Source organism: Neofelis nebulosa, chromosome 4 (genome assembly GCF_028018385.1).
Source record: "Neofelis nebulosa isolate mNeoNeb1 chromosome 4, mNeoNeb1.pri, whole genome shotgun sequence".
NCBI lineage: Eukaryota > Metazoa > Chordata > Mammalia > Carnivora > Felidae > Neofelis > Neofelis nebulosa.
The window spans coordinates 68,936,236-68,958,035 of record NC_080785.1 but is presented as its reverse complement, the minus strand read 5'-3'; the positions used below and the strand labels follow the sequence as shown (position 1 = coordinate 68,958,035).

The following is a 21,800-nucleotide window of genomic DNA, read 5'->3' as shown; positions in this document are numbered from 1 at the left end:
GCATCACAAGTAAAGAGTAAAGGTACATCTGCCTTCATTTCTGTATCAGAGGCTAGTAGACTATGGCCTTTGAGCCAAATCTGACCCCTACCTATTTTTGTATAGCCTACAAATTAAGGGTGGTTTTTATATTTTTACATGGTTGAAAAATAACAAAAGAAGGCTAGTGTTTAATTACAAATTAAAATTATGTGAAATTCAAATTTGTATCCATAAATGAAGTTTTACAGGATCACAGCCTTGCCCATTTTGTAGGACAATGGCAGATTTAAATAGCTATGGCAAGGACTATTGGGTAAGTGATTTTGCTAATAACAGCATCCTGGGTCCAGAGCAATGCATCTTCTCCAGACAGGTGTTTCTCTGATGACTACTCCAACTTCTCCTAAACTCATTAGCCCAGTAAGTTGGGCTACAGTAACACTTTCCCATCCTGTCCAATTAAGACTGCATTGTTTCTATGTTTCCTATTGATTTTAATATTTAAACTCTTAAAGTCTAGGGGTACCTTTCTGCTGCCTGTGTAATCTCTCCCCTGAGGACAGTGAGTAGCGGACACCGTCAGTGCCCTCTCATGTTCTTCAGACCTTTTGGTGGGCTCTCCATTACTTCAACTGCTGGTAGCTGCCTCTTGGTGACTGAGAACTTTTATTTCAAAAACACAATAGGCCTTCCTGCCTAAGCTTCTGGCAGGTATAAAGTGCAGAGGAACCCCTAGTAATTCTCAACTATAACTCTTGGAAGTTGGCATATACATACTATCTAATCCCTTGAGCATGTATTTTCCATCATTTCCAAGAAGGTCCTTGTGGGATTAAGCCCTTGTCTCACACTAATATTAAGGTGGCACACTTAATATTACCTTTCATCAGTTTTCTTCCCCATTTCACTTCTCCTTGTTAGTCTCTTCTTCCAAGAGAATCCAGGTTGACTTTCCAACTAAAATCACCCCTCCTGCAGCCCTTTCATGCTCATAACCTGTGGGGAGTTGTACATATGGAGTCCCCAGAAATGTCCAATCTTTCAACAAGGGCCACGATGGGTATTGACTAGAAGAAAGTTTGCTCTCTTCCCAAGAGGGATTAGGAATACACCTTTGCATTGAGAATATAACCAAGCTTTTCTTAGGTCTCTACTTATGCCATCAGGGGGATAGTTTCCTGTTATCTGAAGCTCTAGCTCATATTGCCTCAGTTTAGGTCCATATGTACAGCTGCCTAATGCACGTCATTGGGTTGTAGTCAATCTTTATGCATGTGTGTGTATGTAGGTATGTATATACACTTATATATATTTCAATACTATATATATTTATATATATATATACACACATAGAAAGAGTATATACAAAATTCAACTCAATTATCTATATCTCGCCCTTTTCCAACCCCTCCCTCATAAATAAATAAAAAGCCTCTTTCTCTAATATTCTTTATTCCTTTCATGGTCTCATCTTCCAACACAGGTTTCAAGTTTAGAAATACTCTTGGGGCACCTGGTTGGCTCAGTTGGTTAAATGGCCGACTCTGGCTCAGGTCATGATCTCACAGTTCTTGGGTTCAAGCCCCATGTCAGGGTCTGTGATGACAGCTCAGAGCCTGGAGCCTGCTTCTAATCCTCTATCTCCCTCTCTCTTTACCCCTCCCCACTCACGCTGTGTCTCTCTGTCTCAAAAATGAACAAACATTTTTTTAAAAAGTTTTTTTGATAAAAAAAACACTCTTGACCATGTCCTCTCTGGCATGACCCACATCCAACTGGTTACCCAGCCTCCAGTGCTAGGGCCAGAGTTATCTTTGCATCACTGTGGCTCTTGACATCATCTTCTGCCTTTTAGCTGACCTTCTACTACTGGTGTCTCTACTGCCAAAATGATCTTTCAGAACAACAATCAACTGAATTCTGCCACTTTGCTTTGAAAATTCTTTGACTCTATTTTGCCTACAGAATAAATTTCAGTCTTCTTGTAGGTCTCCTAAGGCCCTTAACAATTGGTCCAAATCCCTTTAAGTTAGTTATTTTTCACACACATGAGTGATTCCTTTTCAGATGGATATAGGTGTTATCGAGATGAAAAAAATATAAACTCATTTTAAAGCTTTACTGAAACTCATACTGGTTTTATTTATGTATTTTTCAATCAATGGAATACAAAAAAGTAGAGCTATTATCATGGGGAGTTGCAATTTTCTGATGTTAAAAAGGGATTCTCATACTTTTAAAGTTGGAAGCCGACTGGATTTTTATTTCTAAAATACTCTTCCAACTTTCAGCACTTATTCATGCTAAGTAACTTTTTAAGGCAGGGTCATTCCAATGATAAAGACTTTGAGAACAGTGGTGTGTCAGTGGGCTGAAAAATAAGCTTAGTTTTGGATTAGTGTGAGCACGTATGTATATAGTGTAGGTGGCAGTGGGTGGTGTGAAAGAGATTAGCCCAGGGCTTATATAAATAGGGCAGGATGTTCTTCCTTTTTCACAATTCAATTAAAACAACTCTGGCTTCTTTGGTAGGCTTCAATAAGGGAAGTAGAGGAAAGTCCTATCAATGATAGCCTAATTTATAACAATTTAGTCTTCCATAATATCCTCTCATAAAAAAAGGTCTTCCACTCTACTGAAGCCACTAGTTTTTCAGGCAGCATCACCAGAACACCACCTTGTATCAGACAGTATCCCATTATACAATCTGTGGTCACTGGAGGAAGCAAACCCTGGATTCAAATGTATTCGGTGTTAAATCCTTGGAACACTCTTGGATCTCTGTGAACTTGAACAAATCACTCTGAGTCTCAATTTCTTTATCTATTATATGAGTAACAGATACATTGTATGACACTGTGAGGACTTTAAGAGAAATTAAGTTGCTCTTGCAGGTATTAATGTATTTTTTTTCTTTCTCTATTACTATTATTAAAATCACTATGCCCCTGAATACTTCATATGTTTAAAGCTTCAAACTCAGTGTCTGGAAAGACCCTTTAAGCTTATTTAGATCACTTCATTACTCTTCAGATATGGAAACCAAAAAAGATCATATAGGTTGCCTCTCATTACATCATGAAGTAGTTAGAAATATTTAGAATAACCATAAAAGCAAATGGGGGGTGGGGGAAGCTTATGAGGGTTGCTGAAAACCATCAACATCAACAGAGGTAAAAAACAAAAACAAAAACTCACAAATGTGCATGAGGGAAGGGTTTTGTTTTGCTTTGTTTTGTTTTTTCCCCAAATCTACTTGACAATGAGAATCAGAAATGAAAAAGCAAATACCAAAGATCCCCCTGCTCCTACACTTACTGTTGGGAAACAATTCTCCATAGGTTTCTCATGTTTTGCTTATCTTGCAAACAGAGGCACATACTGCCTTTGTACTCAGCAACCTTTTTGACAATTTTTGTATAGTGAATAGTCTTGGGAAATAAATACAGTGTCTCCCTCCAAAGCAAAGGGAGGTTTTGCTTACTGCCAATTATAAAAGATGCAGGTTCTCTAAGCTCAGGGTTCCTCTCTGTAATGCCACCAACTCATTGCATATGCAGCTGTCACCCAGCCCTCTTCATATTGTCCTGTGGGAACCATTACAAGAAAGCCAGTAGTCTGGCTATTGCTAATATTGTAATTCAATTCTTTGTCTCTGACCCAGGCATCTCATTTCTTCTGCCAGCATCCATGAAACTGTCAGGCTAACTTGTTAGTTACCAAATAGTGGGGAAAAATCTCAGACCTTCCACAGTTCTTGACATTTGCTAAGTATTATTAGCTATCAAAGCTGCCTTTAAATCCTTGAAGCAGAAACCTTATATAACAAGCTCCCCTGATGGCTTCATGCAGACCACTAGCAATTGAAGCAGATTCAGAAAGAGCAATAATAACCACTTATTTAGTGTATGTCACATCTCCCCCCCACACCCTTCAATCTCTTCTAGCAGCTCTGTGCTTTAATCTCCCAGCTTCTGAGCACTTTGCTGCTAACTGCTCTCACCTGAGACCTTCAGAGGCTACCCTCAGGCACCAGAGCTACCTTGCCTGTACAGAGTATAAGAAGTAGCTGGGAGTTGACATTTCTCCCTATGAGGCTTAATGACAGACTGAAATAGGAATAGAGGAGCTCTGCTCCTTTTCTTCAAAGCCAAACTCTGGAGGCATAATTTACAATTCAGAACTTCCTGTGGGACCAGACTAAGCCTGGGCCTTGCCCTGAAATGGCCCCTTTGGCCTAGCCTCTTTCCCTCTCCTGTCCTGCTTCCCCATTCTTACTCGTTTCTCTTTGGAACATAGCTTTAATAAATAAATGAAAGATGATTGGCCTGGGGTCTTTTTCAAAGAGAACCTGAGTAATCAAAGATAACCAGTGATTCTCAAGCCTGGTTGTACATTGGATTCAACTGGGGAACTTTTTTTTTAAGTTTATTTATTTTGAGAGAGAGAACATAAGTCTGGGAAAGGGGCAGAGAGAGAGAGAGAGAGAGAGAGAGAGAGAGAATTCCATGCAGGTTCCTCGCTGTCAGCACAAAGCCCAATGCAGGGCTTAAACCCACAAACCATGAGATCATGACCTGAGAGGAAACCAAGAGTTGGACTCTTAACCAACTGAGCCACCCAGGCATCCCAACTGAGGAACTTTTTAAAAATTATATTATCCCAGCCTAGGACAATTAAATCAGAATCTCAGGCAGTAGGGCCAAGATCCGTATAATTATGCCCAGATGGTACTAATGTTCAGCCCTGGTTTAGGTCATTTGAGTGCCATCATCTTTAGGTAGTTTAATTTCACCATTTGCTATATTCCCAGCATTCAAACAGGCTTAGCAGAAATCCTAGCTAGGATATTGCCCAGCCCGGGAAATCTTTCAGTCTGGTGACTTGGCAGCAACATGGCCCCACTTAGGCAGAAGAATGATTTTCCTGGGCAGTCTGGAGATGGCAAGAGCCTAGGGAAAGTTATAAACAGCTGGCAAGCAAGAGCAGGCCACTAGTACTCCCCACCACCCTGAAAAGACCACTGCCATTTATGTATGGCTCCAAATCCAGCTTACTGGGATATTTGGTGACACCACATCTATAATGAGTCCCATCTCAACAGTACCCCTTGACCCTTACCTCCAAGCTTAAAGGTGTTGTGATGGTTATATTTTATGTATCAACTTGCCTAGGCCACAATATCTAGCTGTTTGGTCAAACACTGATCTAGATGTTGCTCCGAAAGAACTTTGCAGATGTGATTAATTTCTACCATCAGCTGACTTAAGAAGATTACATGTGACAACGTGAGCGGGCCTCATTCAATTAACTGAAGACCTTAAAAGGGAAAACTGACTTTTCCTGGAGCAGAATTCCATGTCAAGAAATGTAGCATAGAGATCCTACCTAGGTTTCCAGCATGCTAACTGGCCCTACAGATTTCATACTTGTCAGCTCCATATAATCCACAAGCTAATTCTTTAGACTAAATCTCTTTACACACACACACACACACACACACACACACACACACACACTCCTATTCTATTTTTCTGGAGAACCCTGACTGATAACAGGTATAATTCACCATTCCCAGTCTCAAGGGTTCCTGGAAAATGTGATATGGCTTTCATTTTAATCACTTCCTAAGGGATATTCAACTAATTGAATTTGACCTAACCAGCTTCTTAACCTTCCACTTTCAGCTGACAAGTATATCTCCCTAATTATCTGTCCATCCAGTGCCCAAATACAGCCAGGTGTTCTGCACACTCTTTTTAGACAGGTAGCCAGTTACATGACTTGGCTACCTATCCAGTCCCCAAGCCTAGAGCCAATCACCACCTTCTTTCACACATAACACCATGTACCCCCAAACTACACTTTCCCCTATACCATCTCTCAGGTTTCCATTCCTTCTGGAAACACTGTCACAATCCAATGCTTAGCATACTTCCTGGCATATAGAGGTGCTGCATAAAAATCTAATGAAGGAAAGGTAATCACTTAGCAAGCTTAGAAGCAACAAGAGGACTTTTGAGAAATCTGATGGGGCCAAGGAAAGTTAGAAAGTCCATGCCAAGTGGTAGACCACTGGCATTTCAGTGGAATGCTATACTGTGAGGGTCAACTTTCTCTACCTGAGTGTACTCATTGGAGTGCAGGTCAAGATTCTATCATCTCTACCAAAGGGAGGAGGGTCTTAAATGGGAGCAGGTAAATGGCCAAGTACAACTCTATCTTGTCCTGACAATCATCCTGTCCACCTCCTGTCCCACTGTTCTAGCCTCCTCAATGCCAGCCTTATCTTTGGCCTATATACTCAAGCATCCTAGATTTTACCCTATGTTTGGCCAGTGCTCACCACTCAGTTCCATGTTCTCACAAACTGTCATATTGAGAATCTGGACTTTAGAATCAGAGATATTCATTTTTAAATCCTGGCATTATTACTTACAAGCTGGGTGACATTAAGTCTCAGCACCTTTACCTGTCAAGTGAAAACCATGTAACAACCCTGCATGACTGTTGTGGGGTGTAGATGCAATCAGAGCACGAGTGAGATCTAACAGTACATTTGGCACATAGTGGGTGTTTTTAAATGTTGGCAATTATCATTTTTGAGTGAAAGTTAATATTTGACATCCAGACATCACCACAATTATTTACAGAAAGAAAGAAAGAAAAGATCTAACACCTGGACCAGGATACCCTATCCATACCTCCAGACATGAGGAGAATCTGAGCAGAAAACTCCCAACTACTCCCATAAGTTTCCCATGAACTCAAGGGTAAGATCAAAAACTGTTAAAATTTTCTTATATTTTGAAATTTCAATTTTATTCATCATTTACAATCTTTAAGCTTAACTTTTTTCTTTTAATTTTTTAAGTTTATTTATTTTGAGAGAGAGAGAGACAGAGAGACAGAATCCCAAGCAGGCTCCTCACCATTAGCAGGGCTCAAACTCACAAACCGTGAGATCATGACCTAAGCCGAAACCGAGAGCCAGATGCTTAACCAACTAAGCCACCCAGGCACCCCTAAGCTTTACTTTTCTACGTGTGAAAGGAGTTGCCTTGTCAGCCTTCCATAATGGTAGCTTCCAAAAATAAGGATTCAAGGAAAACTACAAAATTGAATTAATTCCTGTGATTCTCAGCTCTAACTACACATCATAAGAAACACCTGTCCAGCTTTACAAAACATGCTCAGACTTGCTCTCCAACCAAAAGAGTTCTACTGCTATGGGTCTGTTTGTGGCCTGGATGATCACATCTTTTGAAAGCCCCCTTCAAGACTCTGCTCACTAACCAAGGTTGAGCACCCCTGGCCTACTCTGATTACAAATAAGTCAAAATTGTACAGAAGATATGATGCAAAAACAGAAGCAGACCTGTGCCAACAGGGCTGTGGGTAGCCATTGGCTGTTTCAGCCATCTTTCTGCCCCCCTCCTCCATGTTCTGTTTCCATATATATGAGTGTAGACTGAAGTCCCCAGTCTCCTTCTTCCTGTGGGGAGCCAGTGGGGCTTCAAAGGGTGGAGCCTCTACTGCTGCTTGGCAGATGCTACCTCAGATCAGAAGCCCCGAGACAGAGAGGGTGGTGAGGGGGATGAGATAGGAGGCAGATGTGTGTAGAGTGGAACAAAGGCCAGAGAAGCCCGGAGAGGGCAAGGAGTAAAGCTGTACCTATGCGCCTGGCTGTCAGCAAAGCAATGTGACTGAACAGAGATATTCCCACAGACAAAACCGAGCCCCATCCCAGCTATTCAGGGAGGGGTTGCCTAGTTTCCTGCACTGAAAATAATGCTGCTTCTGTTTGGTTCATATCTCTTTTAGAGAAAATTATCGCCTACCATTGTTTTTGTTTCCCTCTGTGTCTTATTCCTGTCCCCACTCTGCACATTATTTGGTAGGTTATTTCTCCTCCTATTCTCAAATCTAGCATCATAACACAGTAGTTGACTGACACAGATTTATCGCAGATTGGTGTTGAATTAATGAATGGTGAGCTGGTAGGCTGCCCTCTCCCATCCCCCAACACTGCCACGGACATTAGATGCCAATTCTATGTTGTTCCACACAAAATTCATGCCTCTTTCCTCCGGGTCCACAGCACTTGACATTTCACTTACAATTATTTCTGCTTATCCTGCCCTACAGATCTTGGGTTACATCTATGTTTCTACCAGGCTCTGAGCACCTCAGGTAAGGGGATTGCTTTACCCTGTCAGCTCCCAAAGCAGCACTGGCATTGAGTAGGCTCTTGAATGTTTGCTCCATTCAAGATAATTTTCTATCAGTGTTATTTGTCCGGTGTCTGACTTCTTCATCGCTAAGAATGAAATCGATGCTAAAAAGGGAAAAAGCACAGAGTAGGGTCTTGGACTTACAACTCCTTTTTGATGTAACTGCAGATAACCTGCTAAGACCTCTTTGTGTTTCCATATCTATAAACCAAATGGACTAAATCAGCTCTAAGGACAGTTCTAGTCAGAGACTGAAGCACCAAACATAAAGAAGGTATTGGGAGGCATAATGCAGTAGAAAGGTAAATGAACCTGGATAAATTTCCTGCAGACCAACTTGACTTCATATAAACCTCACTACAACTTCAAAGTTTTTATTTTATTCCCCTTTGAAGGGAAAAAAAATGGAGTCTCAGAGCTTTGATTTGTGGAAGGTCAGACAGTATGCCTAGGATCTGAATCCAAATGTTTGAATCCACAGCCCACCCCTCTCTAACCTTCACACACACTGCTTCTCCAGTGGGAGACTGGCCACACAAGACAGCGTGCTAGAGGATGCTGCTGAAAAACTAGTGGCTTCTTGAGAATGAAAATAGCTATATTCCCTCTTTTACCACAGGACACAAAGTCAGAGTTTCATAGCATGACATTACAGTATTAAATGATGTATTTTTCCTTCCTCTGCCTTCATTCCCTGATTGTAGTCTATTAAAAGAGTGAGGGGCATTTTAAAAGTATTTTATTTGAATTAAGAAAAAATAAAGTAATTCCCTGCTTTTTATGGATCTCTGGGCTAATATCGTTCCATCATCCTATCATGCAAACCTCCTCTGTTCCTCTCCACAAATATACATTAAAAAATTCATCAGGGGTGCCTGGGCGGCTCAGTCAGTCGAGCGTCCGACTTCGGCTCAGGTCATGATCTCGCGGTTTGTGAGTTTGAGCCCCACATTGGGCTCTGTGCTGACAGCTCAGAGCCTGGAACCTGCTTCAAATTCTGTGTCTCTCACTCTTTCTCTGCCCCTCCCCCGTTCATGTTCTGTCTGTCTCAGAAATAAATAAAAACATCAAAAAATTTTTTTAAAAAACAAATTTATCAGCTATACCCTTGAACTTAAGAGTCCATAGCCCACTAATAGCTTTGGCTAAGAAAGTTACTTGAAATAATTAAATTCTAAAACCTGGAAGAAATATTTCATGAAAATATGATCTAGTTGGTTCCCAGTATTTACATTAGAAGAATCCTTTTCCTACCAAACATAAAATTACAACTCCACATGATACTAGTTGTGCTTTTTAGTACCCATTGATTGAGAAAGTATGTGATAAAAAAATCAAAATGAATTCAAGTTTTGAAATGCTTGTATATTCTGCACCTCTATGGCGTCTCTATCCATATGAAAAATAATCACTTGTATATGTCTGAAAAATAGCTGACTGCAAGACAGGCTAGACCAATTGTCAAGGGCCTTGAGGGGCATACCAAGGAGACTAAAATTTATTCTGGAGGCAAAAGGGTATCAAAAGAGGTTTTAAACCAAACTGACAGGACTGGATTGATTTTTTTTTTTTCCTGAAGATAATTTTGGCAGCAGTGTAAAAAGCCAACTGTGAAATGGAAAGAACAGTGGCAGGAGTCCAGGAAGGAGGTAGGAGAGAGTATCAGGAACCCAGTGACACAGAGATACCTCTGACCCCAGTCCTGGAGAACATGGGGAGCAATCAGATGAAGCAGTACGGGAGATTGAGTGCCCAAAGAGGCTTCCAGCTTCAGAAACTTTCCGAGACTGTTACCTTGAAAAGAACAGGAATGCCTGAGGAGGTATGTATACTTTGGAAGAGGCTGGAGTTGTGGAATGATGTGTGAGACTAGTAATATTGACATGGATTTATAGATATTAAGTTTGAAATTCAGGTGGTATCTCTCAGCATGCCATGGGATATATAAGTCTGACAATGAGGAGATTGGAGCTGGATCTTTAGGTAGCAGTAAACCTTAGTTGTTATGACAATAGCTTACAAGTCAGACAGGCCTTGGTTCCAACCCACATACTAACGGACTCAATCAAAATTCATAAACTTTACCAAGTCTCAGTTTCCCCATTTGAAAATGGAGATCCTTAATACCTGCTTCAAGGGTTACTTACAAAAGACTATAGTTTTTTTTAATTAAAGGTTTATATTAATAAAATGAATGGCATATGGTAGTTACTCAAAAAATAGCAGGTGCTTTTATGCAGATTGCAAGCCACCAGAGTATTGGTACCATCCCCTGAGATAGTGGAACATATTCTTCTTGAAGAGCAAAAGAGAAAAATAAAAGGCAGGGCCTTGAGGATGAAGTGCTAGAGAAACAACTGAAGGAAAGGCAGGCGACAAAAGCTGAGAAGGAAAGAAATGAATCAGAAAAAGAGGATGATCTGGCAGTCACTAGAAAAAAGAGCTTCAACAAGCAAGAGGCGGGTCTGATTTCTGAAAGTGAGAACTACACATTAATCTTGACTTGATAAGGGAGCAAGAGGCCTGAAGTATGATGTGAGGATAATGGCCACCTACTGAGGCCGTATTCAGGCACTCTAGGACTATGAAAAGTTATTTATCAAAATCAATACATAGGTCTAAGACAGAGAACACAATCCAGATTAAAAAGGAGAGCATAACTGGGGCGCCGGGGTGGTTGAGTTGGTTGCCCACCCGACTCTTGATTTTAGCTCAGGACGTGATCCCAGGGTGGTGGGACTGAGCACCACATGGGGCTCCACACTCAGTGTGGAGCCTGGTTGGGATTGTCTCTCTCTCTCTGCCCCCCTCCCCTGCTTGCACTCAAGTGGCCTCTCACTCTTTCTTGCTCTTGCTGTCTCTAAAAATTTAAAAAAAGCGTAACCAACATTACTGACATTGCTAAAAACATTAATGCACGTATGTAACCTACTTGTAGCAGATACTATCTGTTAAAGTTTCCACTACAGATGCAAGAAAACATGTCCTCGTGTTTTCTGTCTGTGGCAGCCAAGATTGAATGTTGGAAAACAGGAATTACAAAAACAGGGACAGGGAGGTAGATCATTTCTTACAACTCAGAAATAAGCTTGTAAAGAGCAAACAGCCTGTTTTACTCCAAAAAAGGAACAGAAACTTTTGAGTTTAAAAAAAAAAAAAAAGTATTCCAGGGGCACCTGGGTGGCTCAGTCAGTTAAGAGTCCGACTTCAGAAAAAAAGAGGAAGATGGCGGCGTAGGAGGACGCTGGGCTCACCACGTCCTGCTGGTCACTTAGATTCCACCTACACCTGCCTAAAGAACCCAGAAAACCACCAGAAGACTAGCAGAACGGAGTCTCCGGAGCCAAGCCAGATGAGAGGCCCACGGAAGAGGGTAGGAAGGGCAGAGAGGCCATGCACGCTACACGGACTGGCGGAAGGGAGCCGGGGCAGAGGGGCAGCCCGCCGGTCAAGCAGAGCCCCCGAGTCTGGCTGGCAAAAGTGGAGGGGCCGGATGGAGTGTGTTCCAACAGCAAGCGGGACTTGACATCTGGAAGGTTATAAGCTAACAGCTCTGCTCGGAGAATGGGAGGGCTGGAGGACAACGGGAGGGAGAGTTATTGAGCCCTGGATGACGGAGCGCAGCTTGGCGGGAACAAAGGTGCTCGCCAGCGCCATCTCCCTCGCCCATCCCCCAGCCAAAATCCCAAAGGGAACTGGTTCCTGCCAGGGAACTTGCTTGCACCGCGCAAACACCCAATGCTGTGCTTCTGCGGATCCATCCCTCCGGCGGGTCTGACTCCCTCTGGTGCAGCAGGGGCCTCCCAAAGCGCATCTCTGAAGGAAAAGCGAGCTGAGCCTGCCCCTCCCGCCCCTGTGCACCTTGGTGATCCACCCCAGCTAATACGCCAGATCCCCAGCACCACAAGCCTGGCAGTGTGCAAGTAGCCCAGACGGGCCACCCCACCCCACAGTGAATCCTGCCCCTAGGACAGGGGAAGAGAAGGTACACACCAGTCTGACTGTGGCCCCAGCGGTGGGCTGGGGGCAGACATCAGGTCTGACTGCAGCCCCACCCACCATCGCAAGTTATTCAAGACAGCACAGGGGAAGTGCAGGGGAAGTGCAGGTCCGCACCACTCCAGGGACTATCCAAAATGACCAAACAGAAGAATTCCCCTCAAAAGAATTTCCAGGAAATAACAACAGCTAACGAACTGATCAAAAAGGATTTAAACAATATAACAGAAAGTGAATTTAGAATAATAGTCATAAAATTAATCGCTGGGCTTGAAAACAGTATAGAGGACAGCAGAGAATCTCTTGCTACAGAGATCAAGGGACTAAGGAATAGTCAGGAGGAGCTAAAAAAATGCTATAAACAAGCTGCAAAATAAAATGGAAACGACCATGGCTCGGATTGAAGAGGCAGAAGAGAGAATAGGTGAACTAGAAGATAAAATTATGGAAAAAGGGGAAGCTGAGAAAAAGAGAGATAAAAAAATCCAGGAGTATGAGAGGAAAATTAGAGAACTAAGTGATGCACTAAAGAGAAATAATATACCCATAATTGGTATTCCAGAGGAGGAAGAGAGAGGGAAAGGTGCTGAAGGTGTACTTGAAGAAATAATAGCTGAGAACTTCCCTGAACTGGGGAAGGAAAAAGGCATTGAAATCCAAGAGGCACAGAGAACTCCCTTCAGACGTCACTTGAATCGATCTTCTGCACAACATATCATAGTGAAACTGGCAAAATACAAGGATAAAGAGAAAATTCTGAAAGCAGCGAGGGATACACGTGCCCTAACATATAAAGGGAGACCTATAAGTCTCGTGACTGATCTCTCTTCTGAAACTTGGCAGGCCAGAAAGGATTGGCAGGAGATCTTCAATGTGATGAACGGAAAAAATATGCAGCCAATAATCCTTTATCCAGCAAGTCTGTCATTTAGAATAGAAGGAGAGATAAAGGTCTTCCCAAACAAACAAAAACTGAAGGAATTTGTCACCACTAAACCAGCCCTACAAGAGATCCTAAGGGGGATCCTGTGAGACAGAGTACCAGAGACATCGCTACAAGCATAAAACATACAGATATCACAATGACTCTAAACCCATATTTTTCTATAATAACACTGAATGTAAATGGACTAAATGCGCCAACCAAAAAACATAGGGTATCAGAATGTATAAAAAAACAAGACCCATCTATTTGCTGTCTACAAGAGACTCATTTTAGAACTGAGGAAACCTTCAGATTGAGAGTGAGGGGATGGAGAACTATTTATCATGCCACTGGAAGTCAAAAGAAAGCTGGAGTAGCCATACTTATATCAGACAAACTAGACTTTAAATTAAAGGCTGTAATAAGAGATGAAGAAGGGCATTATATAATAATTACAGGGTCTATCCATCAGGAAGAGCTAATAATTACAAACGTCTTTGTGCCGAATACAGGAGCCCCCAAATATATAAAACAATTACTCACAAACATAAGCAACCTTATTGATAAGAATGTGGTCATTGCAGGGGACTTTAACACTCCACTTACAGAAATGGATAGATCATCTAGACACACGGTCAATAAAGAAACAAGGGCCCTGAATGATACATTGGATCGGATGGACTTAACAGATATATTTAGAACTCTGCACCCCAAAGCAACAGAATATACTTTCTTCTCGAGTGCACATGGAACATTCTCCAAGATAGATCACATACTGGGTCACAAAACAGCCCTTCAGAAGTATACAAGAATTGAGATCATATCATGCATACTTTCAGACCACAATGCTATGAAACTTGAAATCAACCACAGGAAAAAGTCTGGAAAACCTCCAAAAGCATGGAGGTTAAAGAAGACCCTACTAAAGAATGAGTGAGTCAACCAGGCAATTAGAGAAGAAATTAAAAAATATATGGAAACAAACGAAAATGAAAATACAACAATCCAAACGCTTTGGGATGCAGCGAAGGCAGTCCTGAGAGGAAAATACATTGCAATCCAGGCCTATCTCAAGAAACAAGAAAAATCCCAAATACAAAATCTAACAGCACACCTAAAGGAAATAAAAGCAGAATAGCGAAGACAGCCTAAACCCAGCAGAAGAAGAGAAATAATAAAGATCAGAGCAGACATAAACAATATATGAATCTAAAAAACTGTAGAGCAGATCAACGAAACCAAGAGTTGGTTTTTTGAAAAAATAAACAAAATTGATAAATCTCTAGCCAGGCTTCTCAAAAAGAAAAGGGAGATGACCCAAATAGATAAAGTCATGAATGAAAATGGAATTGTTACAACCAATCCCTCAGAGATACAAGCAATTATCAGGGAATACTATGAAAAATTATATGCTAACAAACTGGACAACCTGGAAGTAATGGACAAATTCCTAAACACCCACACGCTTCCAAAACTTAATCAGGAGGAAATAGAAAGCTTGAACAGACCCATAACCAGCGAAGAAATTGAATCAGTTATCAAAAATCTCCCAACAAATAAGAGTCCAGGACCAGATGGCTTCCCAGGGGAGTTCTACCAGACGTTTAAAGCAGAGATAATACCTATCCTTCTCAAGCTATTCCAAAAAATAGAAAGGGAAGGAAAACTTCCAAACTCACTCTATGAAGCCAGTATTACTTTGATTCCTAAACCAGACAGAGACCCAGGAAAAAAAGAGAACTACAGGCCAATATCCCTGATGAATATGGATGCAAAATTCTCAATAAGATACTAGCAAATCGAATTCAACAGCATATAAAAAGAATTATACACCATGATCAAGTGGGATTCATTCCTGGGATGCAGGGTTGGTTCAACATTCACAAATCAATCAACGTGATCCATCACATTAATAAAAGAAAAGATAAGAACCATATGATCCTGTCAATCAATGCAGAAAAGGCCTTTGACAAAATCCAGCACCCTTTCTTAATAAAAACCCTTGAGAAAGTCGGGATAGAAGGAACATACTTAAAGATCATAAAAGCCATTTATGAAAAGCCCACAGCTAACATCATCCTCAATGGGGAAAAACTGAGAGCTTTTTCCCTGAGATCAGGAACACAACAGGGATGTCCACTCTCACTGCTGTTGTTTAACATAGTGTTGGAAGTTCTAGCATCAGCAATCAGACAACAAAAGGAAATCAAAGGCATCAAAATTGGCAAAGATGAAGTTAAGCTTTCACTTTTTGCAGATGACATGATATTATACATGGAAAATCCGACAGACTCCACCAAAAGTCTGCTAGAACTGGTACATGAATTCAGCAAAGTTGCAGAATACAAAATCAATGTACAGAAATCAGTTGCATTCTTATACACTAATAATGAAGCAACAGAAAGACAAATAAAGAAACTGATCCCATTCACAATTGCACCAAGAAGCATAAAATACCTAGGGATAAAACTAACCAAAGATGTAAAAGATCTGTATGCTGAAAAGTATAGAAAGCTTATGAAGGAAATTGAAAAAGATATAAAGAAATGGAAAAACATTCCGTGCTCATGGATTGGAAGAATAATTATTGTCAAAATGTCAATACTACTCAAAACTATCTACACATTCAATGCAATCCCAATCAAAATTGCACCAGATTCTTCTCAAAACTGGAACAAGCAATCCTAAAATTCATATGGAACCACAAAAGGCCCCGAATAGCCAAAGTAATTTTGAAGAAGCCCAAAGCAGGAGGCATCACAATCCAGACTTTAGCCTCTACTACAAAGCTGTAATCATCAAGACAGCATGGTATTGGCACAAAAACAGACACATAGACCAATGGAATAGAAAAGAAACCCCAGAACTAGACCCACAAACGTATGGCCAACTAATCTTTGACAAAGCAGGAAAGAACATCCAATGGAAAAAAGACAGTCTCTTTAACAAATGGTGCTGGGAGAACTGGACAGCAACATGCAGAAGATTGAAACTAGACCACTTTCTCACACCATTCACAAAAATAAACTCAAAATGGATAAAGGACCTGAATGTGAGACAGGAAACCATCAAAACCCTAGAGGAGAAAGCAGGAAAAGACCTCTCTGACCTCAGCGGTAGCAATCTCTTACTCGACACCTCCCCAAAGGCAAGGGAATTAAAAGCAAAAATGAACTACTGGGACCTTATGAAGATAAAAATCTTCTGCACAGCAAAGGAAACAACCAACAAAACTAAAAGGCAACCAATGGAATGGGAAAAGATATTTGCAAATGACATATCAGACAAAGGGCTAGTATCCAAAATCTATAAAGAGCTCACCAAACTCCACACCCGAAAAACACATAACCCAGTGAAGAAATGGGCAGAAAACATGAATAGACACTTCTCTAAAGAAGACATCCGGATGGCCAACAGGCACATGAAAAGATGCTCAATGTCGCTCCTCATCAGGGAAATACACATCAAAACCACACTCAGATATCACCTCACGCCAGTCAGAGTGGCCAAAATGAACAAATCAGGAGACTATAGATGCTGGAGAGGATATGGAGAAACGGGAACCCTCTTGCACTGTTGGTGGGAATGCAAATTGGTGCAGCCACTCTGGAAAACAGTGTGGACGTTCCTCAAAAAATTAAAGATACCCCCACCCTATGACCCAGCAATAGCACTGCTAGGGATTTACCCAAGGGATACAGGAGTGCTGATGCATAGGGGCACTTGTACCCCAATGTCTATAGCAGCACTCTCAACAATAGCCAAATTATGGAAATAGCCTAAATGTCCATCAACTGATGAGTGAATAAAGAAATTGTGGTTTATATACACAATGGAGTACTACGTGGCAATGAGAAAGAATGAAATATGGCCCTTTGTAGCAACGTGGATGGAAATGGAGAGTGTTATGCTAAGTGAAATAAGCCATACAGAGAAAGACAGATACCATATGTTTTCACTCTTATGTGGATCCTGAGAAACTTAACAGAAACCCATGGCGGAGGGGAAGGAAAAAAAAAAAAGAGGTTAAAGTGGGAGAGAGCCAAAGCATAAGAGATTCTTAAAAACTGAGAACAAACTGAGGGTTGATGGGGGGTGGGAGGGAGGGGAGGGTGGGTGATGGGTATTGAGGAGGGCACCTTTTGGGATGAGCACAGGATGTTGTATGGAAACCAATTTGAGAATAAATTTCATATATTGAAAAAAAAAAAAAAAGTCCGACTTCAGCTCAGGTCATGATCTTACAGTTGGTGAGTTTGGTCCCGCATCGGGCTTTGTGCTGACAGCTCAGAGCCTGGAGCCTGTTTCAGATTCTGTCTCCCTCTTCCTCTGCCCCTCCCCTGCTCACGTTCTTTCTGTCTTTGAAAAATGAATAAACCTTAAAAAAATAATAAGAAAAAGTATTCCAACAAAAATGAACAGGTAATTCTGCATCCCTAATCTACCAAATCCAATCTATCAACAACTGCTGTCAGCTCTAGTCCCAGATTCAAGCTCAAATCCAACACCATCTATGGTAGCTTTCTACTGTGTTAATTAAGCTAAATTGGAACTTTATTTCCCAGAATTCCCTTCCTGTGTAGTGGTGGGTTATAGTGGGATGTAAGAAAAGCTTGCATGAAATTTCAACTTCCAAAACAAAGCAGCAGCCATTAAGGTCTAGTGGTCAGTGCAGGGTTCCCTGTGGCAGTTCACTTGTATTGTTACAGATGTGTTGGCTCACCTTGTAGGAGGGGGGCAGCAGCTGTGCCCTTGGCCTCTCCAGCTCCCTCTGTATCTTCTCCTTCAGCTTCTCCAAGTCCTGGGTCAGGTGCTGGAGGAGGTGGGGGAGGGGAGGGAGGTCCTGTACATGGTCAAGCTGGAGGCCCAAGTGGTTCCAGTTCATCACCACTCTTCCCTGATTCACACTCAGCTTTTCTTCCCAATTCCTGGACCTACTGACTGCATGGACCTCAGGTCTACCACTAGGCATACTGGACACAGCTTTCTATAGACTTCTTCATCACCTCCCACAATTGTGGAAGATCTAAATCCAGAAATATCATGTATTTCATATCACTCTTATTGAACTCTGACTGATACAGAATTGATGCTGTATCAGTTATGGTTCCAGGGGAACAGAACCTTAAGGATGGCACTCTAAATTAGTTTGGGGCTATCTGGAATTGATTTTCTGATATAATTAGGCAATAGTAGAGGAGACACTGGTAGTTTATGACATGCAAAAGAGTACTTGAAGTATCACCTGTAGACACCTGTAATCAAGTGTCAATAAAAGGGAAGGATTTGAGTGAACTAATTGTTACCAAAGATTTCAGCAAGAATAAAAAAGTAGTTTGGGATTGAGTGGCTGCTACTAAGTGCACTGAAGAACACGAGGAAAGAAATTGATGAGCTTAAGGATATAGCATTGTCCTCAAAGATAGAGATATCCTGTTCTAGAGTCAAGATTTCTGAAAAGCAAACATGAAATTCAATTCTGTGGGGAGCTGAATTACAATGCAAATTGAATTCTGAACTTTACAGGGTTTCTCATGTTAAGGTCAGGACATAGACTGAGTAGGAATAGGAATTAAAATTGAGGATAGGGACATATGAGCAGAATCCAATAAAGCTGAGGACCTTGAACCCCTAAATTCTACTGATCCTCCTTTGCCAATAGAAGCAGCCCTTCCACCTCTGAAGAGATTGGTCTTCCCTAGTCTCAAGAAGCTATAACATCTTCTCCTAAAGGAATTACCTTGCAGGAAACCACTGTTCTTCCTCAAGAACTACCCTCATGCCTCTCATTTCCTCTATACCTGTTCAAGTCCCAGAAGGTCCCAGGAGGGAAGCTGTAAAGTATAACTCATAAGAAGTTCAATACACACACACACACACACACACACACACGTGCAAGATTTTGTCAATTAATATTGACAGAACCTCAGTACTATGCATGAGAATGGATCCTAAGTTGTACTGGATCAGAGAAGAAATATAGTGTTGGACCTCCTGAAATCAGTTGTTTTTTGGTGCACTAGGCTGAGTTTCTGGAATAAATGTGTTGGCTCTAGGGGCTGTGAATGTCTTGGAAAGTTTGGTTGGTTGGTTACTAAAACCTGGAGTTAGAGACACTCTGTCCTAAATGGATTTGAAGTTTCATAACCGTCTTGGTATACTGATGAAAGGATCCTAAGGATTAGGGAAAATGATATGCTTAAGGAGATTTATTATGTAATACCCTCTATGTTCCTCAGAATAGCCCAGAGGATACACCTTTCACTAAGGCTTTAAGAAACACATTAGGGAAAGAAGCCTAGCATCAATCAAGAACTCTGTGGTGGCTGTTGTCTAAATGTTAGAAATGAAAGGAAGTAATGCTGCCATCAAACTGGGGTCCCTGATTTCAATGGGAATGATGAGATCCTGGGGTGGCAGGGGTTTGTTTGTTTGTTTTTTTAATAACAAAAGATGAGGAAGATGTTACCATAACAGCAAAACCGAAAGTCATCACCAAAGTCTGACCCATAGGACATCCAATAGTTGATCATGATGTTCCTAGAACAGACATAAATATCCCCCTACTAGTGTCTTGGTGATTTGTAGAAGCAGTGTGGTGAAAAGAAGTCATACCTTCCTTAGCAATAAAGAATTGTGGACCCTCAGCCAACTGCCAGATGTAAATCAGTTCAAAGACCCAAAGCACCTTGAATGAAAGGAAGGCAGAGTCCCCTTGAGAAACAATCCTAACTAACCAAAAACTTACACTGCAAGTCCTCCTCCCAGCTCTGGTTGAGCTGTTTTTGACCTGGGACAATCTAACCCTCTGGATCATAGCTGTTAACATCTGGAGACATTTTGGGTGGTCACAACTGGGAAGGTGCTACAGGAATTGAATGAGTAGAGGCCAGGGATGCTATGAAACATCCTGCAATGTATAGGATAGTCCCCACAACAGAGAATTAATTACGGAGCCCAAAGTATCAAGAGTGCTAAGGCTGAGAAACCCTGCTTTTTCCAAGAGAGCTGCAACGCCTGAGTTTCAACAAGCACAAAGTGGGCCAACACTGAACATTAAGCTTGGATTTGGCACATATAGTAAATCTGAGAGTCACAACACAGATCGAAGAGTGATGTGAGAATAGTGTTCAGACACTCCTAGGGCTCTGAAAGTTTAATTATCCAAAGCATTATATAATTGTGTGTGTGTGTGAGAGGGAAATCTAGATTAAAAATAGAAAGGATAGGGGTGCGTGGGTGGCTCAGTTGGTTAAGCATCCAACTTTGGCTCAGGTCATGATCTTGTGGTTTGTGAGTTTGAGCCCTGTGTTGGGTTCTGTCAGCTCAGAGCCTGGAGCCTGCTTCAGATTCTGTGTCTCCTGGTGCTCTGTCTCTTTCTCTCTCTCAAAAATAAATAAACATTAAAAAAATTTTTTAAAGGATATAATTAACCATATTAACAGGATTTTTAAAGACTGGTTTAAATTAACAATGCCAAGGAATCCTCTTTTGACTTACCAAATCCAATTCCATCAGCAACTGTGGTCCAAAAATCAGTCAAAATACAACTCTTCTGGTCTCTTCTGCTACCCGCCCTAGATGAAGCCACCATCATGTCTCTCCTGGAAAGCCACTTTAGCAGCTTCTTTACTTCCTCCCTTGTTCCTGGGGAATCCACTCTTGATATGCTGCTGCCAAGTGACCTTCTTAAAACCACTAATGTAGATTATTTGCAATGCTCCTGTGCAGCACAGAGTCCAGGTGAGGATGTGGGCCATAATATGGGAAGTGAAATTGGGATCTTTTTCCTACCTTGAAGGGAAGCCTAGAGGTATAAGTAAAAACAAAACAAAACAAAACAAAACAAAAAACCAACAACACTGATCCAGTTTTTTCCCAGCTTGACAGAGCATATATGGAAGGTCTCCCTGCTTCCATTCCTGGTCCGGTCCCACTTCCACACACACATTCACAGACTACCCCTCAGAGGAGCAGAGTGATCTATTCAGACCATAAATCAGGTCACTCAGCATAAAACACCCACCCACAAGAGCCTACCTGAGCAGTCTCCTAATCTATATAGTCCTGAGTCGGGCCTGAGGGTCTTAAAGTTGTCAGTCTCTCCAGGTGATTCTAATTGTTGCCAGTGCTGAGAACCACTAGCCTAAAGTTGTGCTTCTCAAAAATCTAATGTGCATACAAATCACCTGGGAGTCTTGTGAACTTCACTTCCTGACTCCGTAGGGCTGAAGTGGGGCCAGAGATGAGGCCAGAGATGCCATAGTTCTAACAAGCTCCCAGGTGGTGCTAATGCTGCCATTTGAGGACCACACTCTGCATAACCAGACCCTAGCAGGGTAAATCAGTGCTAAACTGCCTTGCTCATAAGCACTTGCAATCATATTTTTCACCCTCTACCAGTCCTCCAGTTTCCTAACCTCCTAGACCCACTAATAACTCTGCAGCTAGCTAGCTCAGGAATGCCCTACAGGATCTTCAGGACAGACTTGTGGACAAAAGAATGACATAATGACGGTGCTCACTATAAACAGGCCCAGATTATTTGAATGGAAAATGCTGTATTTCTTCCCAAGGTACAGTAAGGCTTTCTTCCAGGTAAAATTATGCAAAATTCAGCCCTGTCATGTCCCACTGGAAAATGGATTTTCAGTGACAGG

General features: G+C 41.6%; 1 protein-coding gene across 2 annotated transcripts in view; it reads right to left on the bottom strand.

Annotated features, from left to right (window-relative positions):
* Positions 1–21,800, bottom strand: part of ASNS (asparagine synthetase (glutamine-hydrolyzing)) — a 159,606-nt gene that overhangs the window by 64,954 nt on the left and 72,852 nt on the right. For both annotated transcript variants that reach the window (XM_058724999.1, XM_058725000.1), the window contains exons 6-7: positions 20,641–20,947; positions 17,864–17,953 (exon numbers count right to left, since the gene is read on the bottom strand). The gene's annotated coding sequence lies outside the window, so the exon portion shown is untranslated. The remainder of the gene's footprint in view (positions 1–17,863; positions 17,954–20,640; positions 20,948–21,800) is intronic.